This window comes from Bombina bombina, chromosome 4, assembly GCF_027579735.1.
Source record: "Bombina bombina isolate aBomBom1 chromosome 4, aBomBom1.pri, whole genome shotgun sequence".
Lineage (NCBI taxonomy): Eukaryota > Metazoa > Chordata > Amphibia > Anura > Bombinatoridae > Bombina > Bombina bombina.
The window spans coordinates 394451510-394474938 of NC_069502.1; positions in this window are offsets into that span (position 1 = coordinate 394451510).

A 23429-nucleotide genomic window follows, 5' to 3' on the forward strand; every position below is an offset into this window, starting at 1 on the left:
TGTTTAAAAAGTATAGAAAAAGAATAAATGATGAATTAAATCCAAATCCTTATCAAATAATAAGTCTGTGATTTAGGTGGGTGTGGAAAATTATAGTTGGTGTGAATCTTCCTTCTCCTTAACAAATGGTTTGTTGTTGATATATTGATTCTAAGGTATTCGGTCTGTGATGAAAAGACTCTATCCTTATCAAACCTGTAAACAACAAAATAACATAGTGCAATAATGCTACAAATGTAATGGAAATAATGAAAATCTGCTCACCAATGACTGTCAACGCGTTTCGGCCTCTCAGTTAGGCCTTTCTCAAGACTATAGTTTCTGGTGAGTTATGGTGGCTATTTATGGCGCTTTGTGCCAATCAAAGGGTCGTGATTTTGGCGCCAAAAAACGCTATTCAAGCGTGACCCGGAAGTGGTATTCATAATTCTCTTTCCGTTTTTTTGGGGCTCTTTTTCTTGTATGTTTTCCTATTTGCCCCCTTAATCTTAGTGTTATGTCAGTTTGTTATTGTTGTCGATGCACTTGGTTTTAGTGTCTGTATAAAAGTCTACTTTTTTCCTTACCCTTAACTAACCGGATGTTTGCACCTATACGGAAAAACCGGAAGTGACGTCATTGCGTATTGCGTCACTTCCGGTATGTTCGTTGTTTACAAACATACTCGTTTCCATGCCAATACTTCCGGTGTTTGTGGGATATTACGGATTTCACTCAACAACAAGATTACCAATTGTAGTCTCTAGTACTAATGCTGTTAAAATGTGGTTTTGGATAAATTATAAAGAATATAATAAAAGGGATGAAATCTACTTAATAAAATCAATAAAAATGTATAATAAGTTAATAAGTTCTAATAGGTTCTGGCATGAATGACAATATGTTCCCTACTAATAACTGACAATATGATCGCTGAAAAGACTAGATCTAAACAATAAAATTACTAATTAATGTGTCTAGTACAATGCTGTTAAAAGATGGTTTTGAATAAATTGTTCTATCATAAGGAATATAATAAAAGGAATGAAATCTGCTTGGTAAAATCGATAAAAATGCATAATAGGTTAATAAATTCTAATAGGTTCTGACATGAATAACAATATAATCCCTACAAATAGCTGACAATATGAGGATCGCTAAGAAGACTTGATCTTGATTTTGTGGTGGTTGATGCCCTAACTTTATTACGTTATTCTATGTTAGAACAGTATGGATTTGTTCTGTCTGTGATGATGGCACCTAGGTGTACTGGTCCACTAATTGTATTATTTTAAAATTACATGGAGAGGGATATCTGTAATTATCTATTATCCTATTATTTTGGGATATCTTTCATATAATTTAGGAACTCCCCGATAATAGTATGGATCTAGGACACCTGCCATTGTGTCTCTATTCAAGTTATGTATCCACCCAAAAAGTGGTGGGGGAATACTACTTTACTTTATTATCTACTAGTACTGTATGGATAATAGAGTTTCCGGTGACATATAGCTTTAGGAGCTAGTATGAAAATACATGCTGAGTGGCTATGTGTCATCTTACACAAGATTATATAGGTTGTTATTTCAGGTTTAGTAGATGTGAGAGGTCTTCTCTGTTGTTTAAGCCCCTAGGGTATAGACTATCGATATCGAAAATCCATCTTGATTCGGCAGTGAGTAGACTTTTTTCGTAGTCCCCCCCTCTCCAATTCGGTTTTACTAATTGTACCCCTGTGTAATGGAAATCTTTTTTGTTTCCCTGATGGTGATTTGTAAAATGTTTATAAAGTGCAGTCTCGGTGCTTTTGTGTTTGACCTTCAATAGGTGTTCCCTAATTCTATCTTTAAGGATTCTGGATGTTTGTCCTATATATTGAAGTCCACAACTGCACCATATCAAGTAAATGACTCCTTTGCTGGTACATCTTATCAGGTCATTGATCTTATATTGGACCTTTGTATTAGATGAGGTAAATTCCTTCATCTTGATACCTCTTTTGCAGGCTTTACAGGTCAAACAGGGAAAAAAACCTTTGATTTCTTTAACAAACACATCTTTGGTCTTATTTATTATATTTCTAGGTACGCTGGGTGATAGTTTGCTTTTCAGATTCTCTGTTTTCTTGTATATAAAAACAGGTCGAGTTGTTAGTTTCTCTCCTATCACCTCATCATTTCTTAAAAGTGGCCAGTGCTTTTCTATGATTCTTTCCACAGTTCGTCTATTCTCGCTGAACTCTGTAATAAAGGGAATAGTAAGTCGATCCTCTTCAAGGTTGATGTTTACTTTCTTCGATTTGTAGATTAGGAGATCTTTCCTATCTTTTTGTCTTACTTCTTCAATGTTCTGATTAAGAGTCCCTTCGTCGTAACCTCTTTCCAAAAATTTCTCTTTCAGGGTGGTTGCTTGTTCTTCCCATTTGTTTGGATCTGAGCAGTTCTTTTTCAGCCTTAGGAATTGTCCTTTCGGTATATTCGTTTTCCATCTTTCGTCATGGCAGCTTTCCTTGTGTATATAGTTGTTGCAGTCCACCTCCTTAAAGAAAGTGGACGTCTCAAGCTTGCCATTTGTTATCTCAATTTTGAGGTCCAAAAAGGTAATTCCTTTTTTGCTCATTTCATATGTAAATCTGAGATTATTAGTATTGTTATTCATAACATTTATTGTGTGTTTCAGGTCATCCATGGAACCTTTCCATATCATAATGATATCGTCAATGTACCTTTTGTAGAGGTAGAGTTAGGGCATCAACCACCACAAAATCAAGATCAAGTCTTCTTAGCGATCCTCATATTGTCAGCTATTTGTAGGGATTATATTGTTATTCATGTCAGAACCTATTAGAATTTATTAACCTATTATGCATTTTTATCGATTTTACCAAGCAGATTTCATTCCTTTTATTATATTCCTTATGATAGAACAATTTATTCAAAACCATCTTTTAACAGCATTGTACTAGACACTTTAATTAGTAATTTTATTGTTTAGATCTAGTCTTTTCAGCGATCATATTGTCAGTTATTTGTAGGGAACATATTGTCATTCATGCCAGAACCTATTAGAACTTATTAACTTATTATACATTTTTATCGATTTTATTAAGTAGATTTCATCCCTTTTATTATATTCTTTATAATTTATCCAAAACCACATTTTAACAGCATTATTACTAGAGACTACAATTGGTAATCTTGTTGTTGAGTGAAATCCGTAATATCCCACAAACACCGGAAGTATTGGCATGGAAATGAGTATGTTTGTAAACAACGAACATACCGGAAGTGACGCAATACGCAATGACGTCACTTCCGGTTTTTCCGTATAGGTGCAAACATCCGGTTAGTTAAGGGTAAGGAAAAAAAGTAGACTTTTATACAGACACTAAAACCAAGTGCATCGACAACAATAACAAACTGACATAACACTAAGATTAAGGGGGCAAATAGGAAAACATACAAGAAAAAGAGCCCCAAAAAAACGGAAAGAGAATTATGAATACCACTTCCGGGTCACGCTTGAATAGCGTTTTTTGGCGCCAAAATCACGACCCTTTGATTGGCACAAAGCGCCATAAATAGCCACCATAACTCACCAGAAACTATAGTCTTGAGAAAGGCCTAACTGAGAGGCCGAAACGCGTTGACAGTCATTGGTGAGCAGATTTTCATTATTTCCATTACATTTGTAGCATTATTGCACTATGTTATTTTGTTGTTTACAGGTTTGATAAGGATAGAGTCTTTTCATCACAGACCGAATACCTTAGAAGCAATATATCAACAACAAACCATTTGTTAAGGAGAAGGAAGATTCACACCAACTATAATTTTCCACACCCACCTAAATCACAGACTTATTATTTGATAAGGATTTGGATTTAATTCATCATTTATTCTTTTTTCTATACTTTTTAAACACATTTTATTATTATTATTATATTTTTTACTTTTTGATATTTTTTACTTTTTGATTTTTGATTTTTTGACTTCACTTCATATTCAAATATTGGACCTCACGTTTTTAAAAAGTTTTTTTGGAATCTATTTTAGAATTTTTTTCAAAACATTTTTTCATCACTATTACAACACTTAAAGATTTTTTGTTTCACACTTTTTTGCCTCACATTTTTACTAATGAAGTTACACCAAATAAGAGACTAAAAACTGTTTTTGAAAATATCCAATCACCCTAACCGGTTAGGGAATACAACGGATTATATGTTTTAAACAATATTGTAAGAATTTTGTAAGAATTTTTAGAGATTTTAAGAGGATAATTTAGGAATTATTATGTTATTTTATTGTCTTTCATGAACCAAGATTGTAATTTATTATAATTGCACACTTTTCACATGGATCCATGTTTTTAAATGTATGTTTCAATTATATGTTTTAATTAATTGTATGAAGAAATAAATTTGTATATATTTCTATACAGTATTCTGGAATAAATTCCTACACATATGAGAATTATTCATACCTGAATAAAGATATACACGGTATTTCCCAAACCTAATTCCCATAGCCTTTAATTAGGCGCTTTCTGATATACAACTAACATTTCGTAACTATTTTTTGGGGCAGCTAGGTACCCCATCTATCATTAAGCATTATTGGGATACTATGAGCGCTGAGAGATACTATTGATACCAATTGTTCTTTTAATCTTAGCAATCGACCAGCAGCTCATTTGGGTTTCAGACATACCATCACACAACCACTCATTAAGATTTTTTAACATTTTAGAAGGTACCAGATAGATAAATTCATACCATATTATCTATATCCAATATGGAAGTTACTAGATCCATTAGACAAGATATAACCCTAGATATCCATTATTCTATTACCAACTCTGGCATGAATAACACAGAGAATTTAGATTATGCTACCATTTTTAAGGATTTAGAAAAATTACTAGTACAAGAGGTCAAATTCAAGGCGGAGATTTCTTTTTTAAAAAAATGTCTGGAATTAAATATAATCCCAAAGGGACTAATCATTAGAAAGGATTGTGCCTTTCAATCAGAAGACCCAACTTTCTTTCATGTAATTAGCAAGAGTCCATGAGCTAGTGACGTATGGGATATACATTCCTACCAGGAGGGGCAAAGTTTCCCAAACCTCAAAATGCCTATAAATACACCCCTCACCACACCCACAATTCAGTTTTACAAACTTTGCCTCCTATGGAGGTGGTGAAGTAAGTTTGTGCTAGATTCTACGTTGATATGCGCTCCGCAGCAAGTTGGAGCCCGGTTTTCCTCTCAGCGTGCAGTGAATATCAGAGGGATGTGAGGAGAGTATTGCCTATTTGAATGCAGTGATCTCCTTCTACGGGGTCTATTTCATAGGTTCTCTGTTATCGGTCGTAGAGATTCATCTCTTACCTCCCTTTTCAGATCGACGATATACTCTTATTTATATACCATTACCTCTGCTGATTTTCGTTTCAGTACTGGTTTGGCTTTCTACAAACATGTAGATGAGTGTCCTGGGGTAAGTAAATCTTATTTTCTGTGACACTCTAAGCTATGGTTGGGCACTTTATTTATAAAGTTATAAATATATGTATTCAAACATTTATTTGCCTTGACTCAGGATGTTCAACATTCCTTATTTTCAGACAGTCAGTTTCATATTTGGGATAATGCATTTGAATCAATTTTTTTCTTACCTTAAAATTTGACTCTTTTTTCCCTGTGGGCTGTTAGGCTCGCGGGGGCTGAAAATGCTTCATTTTATTGCGTCATTCTTGGCGCGGACTTTTTTGGCGCAAAAAATCTTTTCTGTTTCCGGCGTCATACGTGTCGCCGGAAGTTGCGTAATTTTTTTACGTCCTTTTGCGCCAAAAATGTCGGCGTTCCGGATGTGGCGTCATTTTTGGCGCCAAAAAGCATTTAGGCGCCAAATAATGTGGGCGTCTTATTTGGCGCCAAAAAATATGGGCGTCGCTTTTGTCTCCACATTATTTCAGTCTCATTTTTTCTTTGCTTCTGGTTACTAGAAGCTTGTTTATTGGCATTTTTTCCCATTCCTGAAACTGTCATTTAAGGAATTTGATCAATTTTGCTTTATATGTTGTTTTTTCTCTTACATATTGCAAGATGTCTCACGTTGCATCTGAGTCAGAAGATACTTCAGGAAAATCGCTGTCTAGTGCTGGAACTACCAAAGCTAAGTGTATCTGCTGTAAACTTTTGGTAGCTATTCCTCCGGCTGTTGTTTGTATTAATTGTCATGACAAACTTGTTAAAGCAGATAATATTTCCTTTAGTAATGTACCATTGCCTGTTGCAGTTCCTTCAACATCTAAGGTGCAGAATGTTCCTGATAACATAAGAGATTTTGTTTCTGAATCCATCAAGAAGGCTATGTCTGTTATTTCTCCTTCTAGTAAACATAAAAAATCTTTTAAAACTTCTCTCTCTACAGATGAATTTTTAAATGAACATCATCATTCTGATTCTGATGACTCTTCTGGTTCAGAGCATTCTGTCTCAGAGATTGATGCTGATAAATCTTCATATTTATTTAAAATGGAATTTATTCGTTCTTTACTTAAAGAAGTACTAATTGCTTTAGAAATAGAGGATTCTGGTCCTCTTGATACTAATTCTAAACGTTTAGATAAGGTATTTAAATCTCCTGTGGTTATTCCAGAAGTTTTTCCTGTTCCTAATGCTATTTCTGAAGTAATTTCTAGAGAATGGGATAAATTGGGTAATTCATTTACTCCTTCTAAACGTTTTAAGCAATTATATCCTGTGCCGTCTGACAGATTAGAATTTTGGGACAAAATCCCTAAAGTCGATGGGGCTATTTCTACCCTTGCTAAACGTACTACTATTCCTACGTCGGATGGTACTTCGTTTAAAGATCCTTTAGATAGGAAAATTGAATCCTTTCTAAGAAAAGCTTATCTGTGTTCAGGTAATCTTCTTAGACCTGCTATATCATTGGCTGATGTTGCTGCAGCTTCAACTTTTTGGTTGGAGACTTTAGCGCAACAAGTAACAGATCATGATTCTCATAATATTATTATTCTTCTTCAGCATGCTAATAATTTTATCTGTGATGCCATCTTTGATATTATCAGAGTTGATGTCAGGTTTATGTCTCTAGCTATTCTAGCTAGAAGAGCTTTATGGCTTAAAACGTGGAATGCTGATATGGCTTCTAAATCAAGTCTACTTTCCATTTCTTTCCAGGGTAACAAATTATTTGGTTCTCAGTTGGATTCTATTATCTCAACTGTTACTGGTGGGAAAGGAACTTTTTTACCACAGGATAAAAAATCTAAGGGTAAAAACAGGGCTAATAATCGTTTTCGTTCCTTTCGTTTCAACAAAGAACAAAAGCCTGATCCTTCATCCTCAGGAGCAGTTTCAGTTTGGAAACCATCTCCAGTCTGGAATAAATCCAAGCCTTCTAGAAAGGCAAAGCCTGCTTCTAAGTCCACATGAAAGTGCGGCCCTCATTCCAGCTCAGCTGGTAGGGGGCAGGTTACGTTTTTTCAAAGAAATTTGGATCAATTCTGTTCACAATCTTTGGATTCAGAACATTGTTTCAGAAGGGTACAGAATTGGTTTCAAGATGAGACCTCCTGCAAAGAGATTTTTTCTTTCCCGTGTCCCAGTAAATCCAGTGAAAGCTCAAGCATTTCTGAATTGTGTTTCAGATCTAGAGTTGGCTGGAGTAATTATGCCAGTTCCAGTTCTGGAACAGGGGATGGGGTTTTATTCAAATCTCTTCATTGTACCAAAGAAGGAGAATTCCTTCAGACCAGTTCTGGATCTAAAAATATTGAATCGTTATGTAAGGATACCAACATTCAAAATGGTAACTGTAAGGACTATCTTGCCTTTTGTTCAGCAAGGGCATTATATGTCCACAATAGATTTACAGGATGCATATCTGCATATTCCGATTCATCCAGATCATTATCAGTTCCTGAGATTCTCTTTTCTGGACAAGCATTACCAGTTTGTGGCTCTGCCGTTTGGCCTAGCTACAGCTCCAAGAATTTTTACAAAGGTTCTCGGTGCCCTTCTGTCTGTAATCAGAGAACAGGGTATTGTGGTATTTCCTTATTTTGACGATATCTTGGTACTTGCTCAGTCTTTACATTTAGCAGAATCTCATACGAATCGACTTGTGTTGTTTCTTCAAGATCATGGTTGGAGGATCAATTCACCAGAAAGTTCATTGATTCCTCAGACAAGGGTAACCTTTCTGGGTTTCCAGATAGATTCAGTGTCCATGACTCTGTCTTTAACAGACAAGAGACGTCTAAAATTGATTTCGGCTTGTCGAAACCTTCAGTCACAATCATTCCCTTCGGTAGCCTTATGCATGGAAATTCTAGGTCTTATGACTGCTGCATCGGACGCGATCCCCTTTGCTCGTTTTCACATGCGACCTCTTCAGCTCTGTATGCTGAATAAATGGTGCAAGGATTACACAAAGATATCTCAATTAATATCTTTAAAACCGATTGTACGACACTCTCTAACGTGGTGGACAGATCACCATCGTTTAATTCAGGGGGCTTCTTTTGTGCTTCAGACCTGGACTGTAATTTCAACAGATGCAAGTCTCACAGGTTGGGGAGCTGTGTGGGGATCTCTGACAGCACAAGGAGTTTGGGAATCTCAGGAGGTGAGATTACCGATCAATATTTTGGAACTCCGTGCAATTTTCAGAGCTCTTCAGTTTTGGCCTCTTCTGAAGAGAGAATCGTTCATTTGTTTTCAGACAGACAATGTCACTACTGTGGCATACATCAATCATCAAGGAGGGACTCACAGTCCTCTGGCTATGAAAGAAGTATCTCGAATTCTGGTTTGGGCGGAATCCAGCTCCTGTCTAATATCTGCGGTTCATATCCCAGGTATAGACAATTGGGAAGCAGATTATCTCAGTCGCCAAACGTTGCATCCGGGCGAATGGTCTCTTCACCCAGAGGTATTTCTTCAGATTGTTCAAATGTGGGAGCTTCCAGAAATAGATCTGATGGCATCTCATCTAAACAAGAAACTTCCCAGGTATCTGTCCAGATCCCGGGATCCTCAGGCGGAAGCAGTGGATGCATTATCACTTCCCTGGAAGTATCATCCTGCTTATATCTTTCCGCCTCTAGTTCTTCTTCCAAGAGTAATCTCCAAGATTCTGAAGGAATGCTCGTTTGTTCTGCTGGTAGCTCCAGCATGGCCTCACAGGTTTTGGTATGCGGATCTTGTCCGGATGGCCTCTTGCCATCCGTGGACTCTTCCGCTACGACCAGACCTTCTGTCGCAAGGTCCTTTTTTCCATCAGGATCTCAAATCCTTAAATTTAAAGGTATGGAGATTGAACGCTTGATTCTTGGTCAAAGAGGTTTCTCTGACTCTGTGATTAATACTATGTTACAGGCTCATAAATCTGTATCCAGAGAGATATATTATAGAGTCTGGAAGACTTATATTTCTTGGTGTCTTTCTCATCATTTTTCTTGGCATTCTTTTAGAATTCCGAGAATTTTACAGTTTCTTCAGGATGGTTTAGATAAAGGTTTATCCGCAAGTTCTTTGAAAGGACAAATCTCTGCTCTTTCTGTTCTTTTTCACAGAAAGATTGCTAATCTTCCTGATATTCATTGTTTTGTACAAGCTTTGGTTCGTATAAAACCTGTCATTAAGTCAATTTCTCCTCCTTGGAGTTTGAATTTGGTTCTGGGGGCTCCTCAAGCTCCTCTGTTTGAACCTATGCATTCATTGGACATTAAATTACTTTCTTGGAAAGTTTTGTTCCTTTTGGCAATCTCTTCTGCCAGAAGAGTTTCTGAATTATCTGCTCTTTCTTGTGAGTCTCCTTTTCTGATTTTTCATCAGGATAAGGCAGTGTTGCGAACTTCTTTTGAATTTTTACCTAAAGTTGTGAATTCTAACAACATTAGTAGAGAAATTGTGGTTCCTTCATTATGTCCTAATCCTAAGAATTCTAAGGAGAAATCATTGCATTCTTTGGATGTTGTTAGAGCTTTGAAATATTATGTTGAAGCTACTAAGTCTTTCCGAAAGACTTCTAGTTTATTTGTTATCTTTTCCGGTTCTAGAAAAGGCGAGAAAGCTTCTGCCATTTCTTTGGCATCTTTTTTTTTTTTTTTTAAGAATTTTTATTGATTTTTCGAACCACAAGCAAAAAAAAAAAAAGGAAAAGTTACAGCTTCCATGAACCATAATGGATCTTATCGACTAAACAGAAAAAATGCATCAAAAGTATAATATCACAGTATAATCAAATGAGATACATTGGTTCCACTGGATCTCAATACATATTTACCATATTTGCCAAGAGAAGGGGAAAAAAAAAAAAAAAAAAAAAAAAGAGGAAAGGGGGAGGGAGAGGGAAGATGGGGGGGGAGGGAAGGAAGAGCGGGGGAGAGCGGGAGAAAGAAAAAATGACTTAGTTCTCCCCCCTCTCTCCGTCCGTCAGTCCATCGCCCATGATCTGGGTAGTCTTCCTGTCTGAATCTGATGTTGAAACCATTCAGACCTCTTGAAAACTGACACTATTTGCCTCTGGCTAATTCCAGAAAGGGATAAAATCATCTCCTTCCATTTGTTAAAAAATTGTCGAAGTTGCTTGTTGTTAAAGATTTTTATATTATGTTGATCCAGTAATATTTGGTATTGGGCTTTTCTAAGAAATGCAGACAATCTGAGATCACCTCTACTCTTCCAGTTAGAAAGGATCACGTTTCTCCCTACCAGTATCATGGCGTTCAGAAATTTGTGGTTAAATCCCGATTTACTACTATTGTGTTGAAACAGAAGGAATATCTCAAGTTGTGAGAACCTTGTCTGGACTCCCATAACCTTGTTACACCAAAAGTTGACTTTGTGCCAAAATTGTCTTACTTTAGGGCATTTCCAAAAACAATGGGCTAGATCTGCCCTTTTATGTCTACATTTGGGACATTCCCCAGCTGTTATATTGCCCCTCCATAGGGCTATTCGAGCCGGGGGTAAATATGCCATGTTCAGTAATTTAGTATGTGATTCCCACCAAGTGACTAGTGTTGTTGCTTTCATTGCCAGTCTGACACTATCGGCTATCCGTTCTTTCCCTATTTGGGGGAACATTTTATTCCATTTCCTAAGTAATCCCTCCATATGGGCTTCCCCTTGGATGTTCATTAGCATTTTATATACTCTTGAAATTTTTTTAGCCCCCTCGGAGTAAGCACAGATTACACTATTAACTACCCCCTTGTCTAGTCCGATCCCTGTTTCATTTCTTAAATCTTCAATCCAATGTCTAACTTGTAGGTAGGCATAAAAGGAGGACCTTTCTAAGTTGTATTTACCTTTCAGTTCCTCGAAGGTTCTAACTACCAATTGGTTTTCCTGACACAATTGGCCTAATGAGCAAAGTCCTGCCTGTGCCCATCTGGAGAACACTGATATGTTCAGACCTGGTGGGAAGCTTGGATTCCCTGTAAGTGGGAGGAAAACAGATTTACGAAAATTGCTCTTAGTTGCTAAACATACTTTCTGCCATGTCTTAACCACATCTTGAATAGTCACATATTGTGCTATGTTAGATGGTAATTTACTCACTGGATTATGTATAATTGCTTTTAAATCAAAAGGGGCCACCATGTGCGACTCCAGGTCATTCCATGTAACATGATCTCCTTCAGTGATCCAATCTAATGCAAATTTACAGACAGCGGCGTAATTATAAGTTCTAATATTTGGGCATACAAGGCCTCCACTTTGTTTTGTCAATGTCAAAGTTTCAAAAGCTATTCGTGGCCTCTTCCCCCGCCAAATAAAGTTATTAAAGACCCTCTGGAGCGTCAGAATATCATTCTTGTATAACAACAATGGGAAATTTTGAAGAAAATACAGTAGTTTAGGGAATATAATGGTTTTTATAAGCATAACTCTAGCCGTCATACTAAGTGGCAAGTTAACCCAATTTTGAACTTTTTCCTGTATTTGTTTGATACATTTAACCAAATTAAGTTCGTACCACTCCCTAGGATTACTACTTAGGCTTAAGCCTAAATATTGTATGCATAAAGTTTCCTGGAACGGATGATTTATTGTTTGGGCTGGTTTCTGGATCCATAACAATTCCGATTTCTCGTTATTAATCCTATAACCGGAAAAAGATCCAAATAAGCCGATTATAGATAGGACTTGAGGTATGGAATGAGTTGTATTGCTTAAAAATAATAAGAGATCATCCGCAAAGAGTGATAACACCATCTCCTGTTGACCTATTCTAATCCCCCTTACCTCCTGTCTTAAGTAGATTGCCAGAGGTTCTAGAGATAGGTTAAAAAGTAATGGGGATAATGGGCACCCCTGCCTTGTCCCCCGTCTTAGAAGGAATCTGTCTGATGTTTCGCCATTTACTATTATTGAGGATACAGGATTTTTGTAGATTTTCTGTATGAATTGATAAAATGCCCCTATCAGACCGAACCTCTCTAATGATTCAAAGAGGTGGTCCCACCCAATCGAGTCGAACGCCTTTTCGGCGTCGACTGTAAGGATCGCCAAATCATGTTTACTATGGGATTTTTTATGCTCTTTATTGGCAAAATAATCCAGAACCAGCTGAACTCTCCGTATGTTTTTAACTGGGTTCCGACCTGTCATGAAACCGGCCTGATCAGGATGTATCATATAACGCAGGCTTTCCTTGAGCCGGTTGGAAATAATTGTTGTTAACAGTTTGTAGTCCTGATTTAGAAGAGAGATTGGTCTATATGATGAGGGGGAGCTCGGGTCTTTTCCCTTCTTTAAAATCAGGACCACATTTGAAGCTGTGAACAGAGGAGATTGCGGTTTATTTCCAATGAAATAATCATTAAATATTGCCTTTAAGAGAGGGAGAATTGGTTCTCGTAATAATTTGTAAAATTCGGCCGGTAGAGCATCCGGTCCCGGTGTTTTACCACCTTTAAGGTTGGTTATGGCATCTGATATCTCTTTTATTGTAATTGGTGCATTCAACCTTTGTAGGTCTTGATTTGTAATCTGGGGTGTTTTAATCTTTTGCCAGAATTCCTCTTCTTTGTCCTGATCTATTATGGTGGGGGAATATAGCTTTTGAAAATAGTCAAGAAAAACTTGTCTAATTTCTGAGCTTTTATTGAATCTCTTATTCTGATATGTAATAGTTGAAATGAAGTTTTTCTGTTGTCTATTCTTAACCATTTTCGATAGTATTTTGGCTGAAATACCCTGATTTCCTGTGAAGAAGGCTTTTTGCTTCCTATCCTCTTCTACCATCATTTGATTCAGAAATAAGTCCCTTTCTCCTCTAATCTTCCTATATTTATCCCAGTTCAATACAGTTTTATCTTGAATGTAACGCTCATATGCCTTTTTGAGTGTGTTGGCTAGTTGTTCCTCTCTCTGGTCCCTTTTTCTCTTCATCCTAATTAAGTATGCTTTTATTTCACCCCTAAGGACTGCTTTTGCGGTCTCCCAGAGGATTTCAGGTTTGTCCAAATAGTCTTTATTATGTTCAAAAAATTCTTTCCATCTTTCTTGTAACCAAGACTTAAATTGGATGTTCTGTATTAGGTATTGGGGGAAAAAGAAACGCGCATTGCTGTTCCGAGTGGAGGCCCCGTATTGAATCTCTAATGAGATAATTGCATGATCAGATACTTTAACCTCCTTAATCTCCGCTTTTATGTCAAACTTCATCAGTTGACTGGAAACTAGGAAAAAATCTATCCTGGAGAAAGATCTAAATGACCTGGATTCGCACGTGTAGCCCCTCTGATCGGGGTGCTGAATTCGCCAGATGTCCTTTAGTGCCAGTCTTTGGCAAAACTTGTGGAGAGTTCTGGTCTCCCTCGTTCTCCTATCCCTCGCTCTACTGTTAAATCTATCTAGAGTGTGTGAGAAGGTCATATTATAATCTCCCACTACTATTATGTTGTTTCCAAGAAACTGAAAAAGTTTCAATCCTAATGTTTCCCAAAAATCTCTATCCGTTTTGTTAGGACCATAGAGGTTACAGAAGATATACAATTTCCTGTCTATTTTAATTTCCAAAATTTGATATCTGCCCTCCAGATCGTTATAAACTGATAAGATTTGGTAATTTAGATTCTTATTTAACAATATAGCTAACCCTCTTTTCCTCTGACTATAAGGTGTATATAAAACCTCCCCTACCCATTTAGTTCGTAATTTAGCAGCTTCTACCGGGGGTAGGTGCGTTTCCTGAATGAACGCTAAATCCGGTTTATGGGAACCCAGAAGTTTTATCATTAGTTTCCTCTTAATGGGTGAGGAGATTCCTCCTATGTTCCAAGACAACAGGTTTAATCTATTCATCTATATTTACCATTATTTTTCCGTCCACAATCAACCGTATTTTGGAGAAAGAAGGTGGGCGACACTAGACGGGGGAGAGAAGAGAGAGAGAAGGGAAAGAAGGAGAAAAAAAAAAAAAAAAAAAATTGAAGAAAAAATAAAGAGGGAGGGAAAGAATCCCAACTCTTGACGAAACTAACCAGTCCCCTATCTCAGCGATCTGATTATCCATACTACAAAACCTATATTTCACAATCAAAATTCTAATCTCATTAATCCAAGTCGAGCATTGTTGGGGGAGCTGGCCTCCCCCAATGGTACTAGCCCCCCTTCCCAACATAGTTAAATACATACACATCAAAGAAACAAAAGGAAGGGCTAAGACATGCATTAAAAGACAACATAAACTTAACAAAAATGTCCTTTCTGGCTTTTTGACCACCTTCCATCTCGTAGTACCACATTTCCGCCTAGGATGTTCCCTAACTCCACTATACTCCATTTTTCTGACAGTAGGCCTTGACCTCTCCAATTTTTGAAAAGGTCAACGTGGCGCCATCCTTCTCCAATACAATTTTGGCCGGATACAACAATCTAGCCTTCAGATTACCATTGATTAATCTGGAGCAGTATGGCGCCATTTCCCTCCTCCTTGCCTGGGTTTCTGTGGAGAAGTCCTGGAACAATAACAGTCTTGTCTGGCCTACCTTAATCCCCCCATTCTTGCGATATAATCGTAGAATGTGGAACTTATCCTGATAATTTAAAAACTTAATTATAACTGGTCTGGGTCTCTGTGTGACCGTAGAATTATCACGTATTGGCCCTATTCTATGTGCTCTCTCCACGGGGATCACTAGATTCTCTATCTGACTTCCAACCATTTGAGGGAGTGTGGTGGAAGCAAATTTTAGGAGGTCCGCATATTCTGCAGATTCAGGAAGCCCAATAACCCTAAGGTTATTGCGCCGTGACCTGTCCTCTAGATCTTCTAGCTTAGCTTGTAGTGTATGTATGATCTTTTCTTGCGTCTCATTTATGGCTTCTTGGGTAGAGAGCTTTTCCTCTACATCAGAAACTCTTGTTTCTAGTTCTGTAAGTCTAGATGAGAATTGCTTAACTTCTGTTGACAGGTTGCTTATCTCTTGTTTTAAGGCGTTAAACTGAGGCATAAATAGTTCAGACATTTGATTCAATAATGTTGCAGTATCAATACTGCTCAGGCTTATGTCGCTGCAAATCTCCGGCTCGCTAGACTTAGTTTTTTTATCCTTATGTTTGGGTGGCATCGCGGGTGAGTTAGCTTTAGAGTGGGACATGTATTTGTCCATGAGTAGGGAAACAAAAATACTTGATTCCAGTGATATGAAGAGAAGAAAAAAGAAGAAAAGAAATAAAAATAAAAATAAATAAGTAAAGTGAATCTATCGGGTGTGAAGGCAAAACCAATTACAGGTGGGGTGAGTGGGCAGTGAAGGTGTATGGGTAGGGGTAAAAGAGTGATCTAAGGGGGGGGGAAACACACTGAAGAAGCCCCCAGAACCAGGTGTGTATACAAATGTGATTCTAGCGCGTTACCATCCAAAATCGGGACCTCAAAATCAGGATTGCCTAAAACACTTAGCCCAAGTATTCCAGCGAATTGTCTGCCGCCTCACTTAATTTTAGCAATTTGATTTGATGACTGCGACTGTAAGCACTACAGTGTATCTCTCACTACCTCTAATGAGTTTTAGACTCCTAAATTTCTAAATGATGGTGGTTGAGCTTTCTATTCCCAAATTAATAACCTGACAAGATACTTCTCTAACTAAATAGACTCAGTCTTAATTGGTTACCTGTCTAGTAGATCTACTTATAACGTTGTAATATGTCTCTATTTGCCTTAGGTTATTTAAAGTTTGGGCCTTTGATCATTTAGCCAATATTTGGGCTTCTGGTCAAACTCCAAATTTTTAAAGGGTTTTTCTTAGGATCACTGTGTCAACATGCAGACCGTCCTCTTGACAGTCTAAGCATATCGACACCAGCCTGGTCCCAACGTAAAACAAAATGGGACCATAGACTGCCAATATCTGTCTCCTGTAAAGCCTGCAAGAGGATTAATTTGTAGTTAGAGCATATATCAGCAATATCCTTTTAAGAAAAAAATTCCACCATCGATTAATTCCAAAAGCGGTAGAGAGAGAGAAAAAACAAGAGACCACAGAGAAACAACTTAATGATCAGCACAGCTATAGCTGTTATATAACAAAATCCCTTTGCTGGGCCTGAGTCCCTATATCCAGGCACTGGGTCTCACATCCAATTGCTAGCCAGCATCTGATCACTTGAAAGAGATTGTCATTCAATCCAGAGTTACTTCTCTTAGTAACGTTGTATACCCAAGAATGTCTTTTCCTGGCAAGATTGTAATTAATCCCCTGTTCGTCCTCTCTCTAGCTAGGGAACCTTCAGATATAACCTAGCTGGTCTGTGTCCACCAAGTATACTCCAGTAATATTCAGTATCTGCACTGCCAAGGTTTTAAGTATACAACGAGACTGTCATTTTATTTTATTTTGAGAGGTTCAAAACAGAATATGCGGCTTAATACCATTGTTTGGAGAAGCAGCCGTTCCTCAGAAGATATCCCCCATCAAGCGGCCTTATCGGCCTCTCTCGCTGTATTTGCTGCCCAGCAAGATCCACCTTTCAAGCTCTGACCCCAAAATAGACGTGAATACTGGCTTATTAATTTTATCAGGGATTTAATCAAGGGCCCTGTTATGTCCTAACTCCTCATGTGTGGCCGGACATAAACCTCCAAGCAGTATAAGGCACAAGGATAGTTCAGCATGTAACTCACCGCTTGCTGGATACCTCTAGCGGCTCACTTTCTATTGTCTCCCAGGGGCCACTGTCTGCTCGTGTAGCTACAGGTCGCCTGTCTTCAGCGTGCTTCAGAGCACTCCTCCGGCGGCTCTCAATGTCCCGGCTCACTTCCGCTTTAGTGCGTCTCACTCCGCTGTAGATCCGGCACCATACACGGCAGGCACTCGCCTCGATAGCAGGAAAGACACGGCTCGAGACGTCTCAGGCACACACAGCACTCCACCGAGACCTCAGGCGTCCCCGTGCATCCGCGGCCCACAGGTAAGACTCCCGGGAGCCCGTACACTCGCACCACCTGCGGGACCGCTCCTCCACTCAAGTGCTTCACCAACTCCTCAGCGACCTCACACGTAAAAACTTTGGGCCAGTTAGTACGTCTGAGCTTCCCGGTATCACCCCGGTACTCTTGACAGTCCAGGATGTAGGCCTAGGCGGGCTCTTCTATGTTCGTCTATAGTTATGCCCTCACCGACAGGGCCAGTAGGTATGGGCGGCTTCCCAGCGACGTCCTGCTGTTTTCCGGACCCCAAAACCAGGTTGGGTCAAGGAAGATAGTCGCTCAGGTTGTTGGAAGTTAGCTCTTTCCCATAGAGCGTCGAGCTAGCGTTCCCTCTGCTAACTCCGCCCTCACCGGAAGCCACCATTTCTTTGGCATCTTGGTTGAAATCTTTAATTCATCTTGCCTATGTTGAGTCGGGTAAAATTCCGCCTCAAAGGATTACAGCTCATTCTACTAGGTCAGTTTCTACTTCCTGGGCGTTTAGGAATGAAGCTTCGATTGATCAGATTTGTAAAGCAGCAACTTGGTCCTCTTTGCATACTTTTACTAAATTCTACCATTTTTATGTATTTTCTTCTTCTGAAGCAGTTTTTGGTAGAAAAGTACTTCAGGCAGCGGTTTCAGTTTGAATCTTCTGCTTATGTTTTTCATTAAACTTTATTTTGGGTGTGGATTATTTTCAGCAGGAATTGGCTGTCTTTATTTTATCCCTCCCTCTCTAGTGACTCTTGCGTGGAAAGATCCACATCTTGGGTAATCATTATCCCATACGTCACTAGCTCATGGACTCTTGCTAATTACATGAAAGAAAACATAATTTATGTAAGAACTTACCTGATAAATTCATTTCTTTCATATTAGCAAGAGTCCATGAGGCCCGCCCTTTTTTTGGGGTGGTTATGATTTTTGTATAAAGCACAATTATTCCAATTCCTTATTTTATATGCTTTCGCACTTTTTTATCACCCCACTTCTTGGCTACTCGTTAAACTGAATTGTGGGTGTGGTGAGGGGTGTATTTATAGGCATTTTGAGGTTTGGGAAACTTTGCCCCTCCTGGTAGGAATGTATATCCCATACGTCACTAGCTCATGGACTCTTGCTAATATGAAAGAAATGAATTTATCAGGTAAGTTCTTACATAAATTATGTTTTTCTTACTAAATGGGCAGAGATTCTAGTAGAATCCTCAAGGAAACTTATGCAATCGATTATAGACTATAGGGAATCCATTTTAGCTAAAGTCGATATTGATATAAAGAACACTGAGGATAACCTTATAGGTCCCGATGGATTTATATTAGAATCCAAAGACTTCTTAGAAAGAAAGGAGAACCTAACGAAAAAGATAACTAAGATTAGAGAGGACATCACAAACAAAAAATCCAGAAAATTAAACAGAGAATTAGAATTGATTAAGAATACTAAAGAACAGACCGATCAACAAACAACAGATGAGATGCATAACACTATAAAAGACAACAAGAATGGGGACACTACAAATGAGGGGGAATGGATCAAAGTTACAAACAGAGGGAGAAGACACAAACCAAGAGATGAAAGTAGAGAATATCAGAACTCTAACTACAGAAAGGAATACATTCAAAACTACACACCATGGAACCAAGAATATACACCAAGATTTAACCGATGGCACCAGGGACAGAACACAAGAATAAATAATAGGACCCCGAGGGCAACATTTCGCCATCACAGACAGAGAAGGGGCTGGGATTACAATGGACATTACACTCATTCAAATAGAGATAATCAACAACAATATAATCCAAGACAATTCTCAGACACACCTTATAAGGGAGGATTTCATGTTAGAAATACAAACCAAGAATCCTACTCACCCCCACGTCAATACACAAACAGAGGTCAAGAATACCCACAACATAGATATTACCAAAGATCAAATAGGAGGCACTATGATAATTTTGGGGAAGCTCCCAACCTTTTTTGGGGACAAGAGAGACCCCAAAGATACTATAATGATAATCAGACACACGATTATAATAGAGGGGGATATAGACATCAACAACAACAACATAACTATATGAGTAACTACCCCCCGACCAACCATACAGAATCCAGAACTAACACTATTAGAGAAATACCCCAAACTATGCAGGGAGCCAAACACCCAGAGAAGCAATCATCCAACTCAATTAGCAATGAACAATCAAGAGCATCAAATTCAGGGCACTCTTTTTTAGGGGTAGCACCAAAAGCAACCAAAGATCTAGAAAGAGGCTCAACAAAGAGAAAGAATTCCCACCAAGACGAATTTCACACACCTACAGAAAAAAGAAAACCCATAGGGGAAAGAGAGGAGGAAGAAAATTAAGTAAGAATAAAGCAACCAACCCCCAAACCAATACCAACACTCAGATTAAAGGTATATTTAATCTACGTTCTAAGGAACTCACTGAAAAGGAATCTTCAGTTCTAAGTTATGGTCTTTCGTTTGCCCCCTCAAAAGGGTTAAATAAATTCAACACCTTCATAAATGCAAAGGAGCTTGTCAGGAGACTGACACTCAAAAGACATTTTATGAAGTCTCCGCTAGAAATATATGCATCTCAATATGGAAATAGCAACAACAGTCCTTATTTGCACACAGATCTAAAACCTAGATCCAATTTCTTTCCAGTTGCCAGTAAAGGCAATACTATAGAAACCTTCGAAACAATGATATGCAATGAAATCAGAGACCTTAAACAGAAAAGTGTGAACAACTATAAACACAACCTTTCAATGGAACAGATGAATACAATCAAGTCCCTCGAAAAGAATCACAATTTGGTTATAAAACCAGCAGAAAAAGGCGGGGGCATCGTCATTCTAAACAAAATAGGCTATGAGGAGGAATGTAACAGAATCCTATCAGACCGAGACACCTATGAAATTCTGAAGAAGAACCCCATTGAAAATTTTAAAAGGAACTTGGACTTAATCTTGGAAGATGCACATAGCATTGGGATACTCAACAACAAGGAGTTTAAATACATTAATATTAAACATCCTATAACCCCAGTATTTTATTATCTCCCAAAAGTCCACAAGTCCATGGAACGACCCCCGGGCCGTCTGATAATTTCGGGCATAGGGAGTCTCTCAAGTAATTTGTCTGAATATGTGGATAGGAAGTTACAAAAATATGTAACTGAACTACCATCGTATCTGAGGGACTCTACCCAGATACTAAATGCACTGGAAAGTATAGAATGGGAAGACAACTATACACTGGTAACATGCGACGTTGCGTCCCTATACACCAGCATACCCCACGAAGGTGGGATAGAAGCGGTCAATTTCTTCCTGGAAAAAGATTGTGATTTACCTGATCTACAGAGACAATTTATTCTGGATGGGATACAATATATCCTTACGCACAATTACTTCTCGAATGATGGTATATTTTATAAGCAAATATGTGGCACAGCTATGGGGACCAGGTTAGCGCCCAGCTATGCCAATTTGTATATGGGCCACTGGGAACTTATCTTTTGGGAATCATGCCCAGCTAGCGCGGACCTGGTCCTCTACAAAAGGTACATTGACGATATCATTATGATATGGAAAGGTTCCATGGATGACCTGAAACACACAATAAATGTTATGAATAACAATACTAATAATCTCAGATTTACATATGAAATGAGCAAAAAAGGAATTACCTTTTTGGACCTCAAAATTGAGATAACAAATGGCAAGCTCGAGACGTCCACTTTCTTTAAGGAAGTGGACTGCAACAACTATATACACAAGGAAAGCTGCCATCTCGAAAGATGGAAAATGAATATACCGAAAGGACAATTCCTAAGGCTGAAAAAGAACTGCTCAGATCCAAACAAATGGGAAGAACAAGCAACCACCCTGAAAGAGAAATTTTTGGAAAGAGGTTACGACGAAGAGACTCTTAATCAGAACATTGAAGAAGTAAGACAAAAAGATAGGAAAGATCTCCTAATCTACAAATCGAAGAAAGTAAACATCAACCTTGAAGAGGATCGACTTACTATTCCCTTTATTACAGAGTTCAGCGAGAATAGACGAACTGTGGAAAGAATCATAGAAAAGCATTGGCCACTTTTAAGAAATGATGAGGTGATAGGAGAGAAACTAACAACTCGACCTGTTTTTATATACAAGAAAACAGAGAATCTGAAAAGCAAACTATCACCCAGCGTACCTAGAAATATAATAAATAAGACCAAAGATGTGTTTGTTAAAGAAATCAAAGGTTTTTTTCCCTGTTTGACCTGTAAAGCCTGCAAAAGAGGTATCAAGATGAAGGAATTTACCTCATCTAATACAAAGGTCCAATATAAGATCAATGACCTGATAAGATGTACCAGCAAAGGAGTCATTTACTTGATATGGTGCAGTTGTGGACTTCAATATATAGGACAAACATCCAGAATCCTTAAAGATAGAATTAGGGAACACCTATTGAAGGTCAAACACAAAAGCACCGAGACTGCACTTTATAAACATTTTACAAATCACCATCAGGGAAACAAAAAAGATTTCCATTACACAGGGGTACAATTAGTAAAACCGAATTGGAGAGGGGGGGACTACAAAAAAAGTCTACTCACTGCCGAATCAAGATGGATTTTCGATATCGATAGTCTATACCCTAGGGGCTTAAACAACAGAGAAGACCTCTCACATCTACTAAACCTGAAATAACAACCTATATAATCTTGTGTAAGATGACACATAGCCACTCAGCATGTATTTTCATACTAGCTCCTAAAGCTATATGTCACCGGAAACTCTATTATCCATACAGTACTAGTAGATAACAAAGTAAAGTAGTATTCCCCCACCACTTTTTGGGTGGATACATAACTTGAATAGAGACACAATGGCAGGTGTCCTAGATCCATACTATTATCGGGGAGTTCCTAAATTATATGAAAGATATCCCAAAATAATAGGATAATAGATAATTACAGATATCCCTCTCCATGTAATTTTAAAATAATACAATTAGTGGACCAGTACACCTAGGTGCCATCACCACAGACAGAACAAATCCATACTGTTCTAACATAGAATAACGTAATAAAGTTAGGGCATCAACCACCACAAAATCAAGATCAAGTCTTCTTAGCGATCCTCATATTGTCAGCTATTTGTAGGGATTATATTGTTATTCATGTCAGAACCTATTAGAATTTATTAACCTATTATGCATTTTTATCGATTTTACCAAGCAGATTTCATTCCTTTTATTATATTCCTTATGATAGAACAATTTATTCAAAACCATCTTTTAACAGCATTGTACTAGACACTTTAATTAGTAATTTTATTGTTTAGATCTAGTCTTTTCAGCGATCATATTGTCAGTTATTTGTAGGGAACATATTGTCATTCATGCCAGAACCTATTAGAACTTATTAACTTATTATACATTTTTATCGATTTTATTAAGTAGATTTCATCCCTTTTATTATATTCTTTATAATTTATCCAAAACCACATTTTAACAGCATTAGTACTAGAGACTACAATTGGTAATCTTGTTGTTGAGTGAAATCCGTAATATCCCACAAACACCGGAAGTATTGGCATGGAAACGAGTATGTTTGTAAACAACGAACATACCGGAAGTGACGCAATACGCAATGACGTCACTTCCGGTTTTTCCGTATAGGTGCAAACATCCGGTTAGTTAAGGGTAAGGAAAAAAGTAGACTTTTATACAGACACTAAAACCAAGTGCATCGACAACAATAACAAACTGACATAACACTAAGATTACGGGGGCAAATAGGAAAACATACAAGAAAAAGAGCCCCAAAAAAACGGAAAGAGAATTATGAATACCACTTCCGGGTCACGCTTGAATAGCGTTTTTTGGCGCCAAAATCACGACCCTTTGATTGGCACAAAGCGCCATAAATAGCCACCATAACTCACCAGAAACTATAG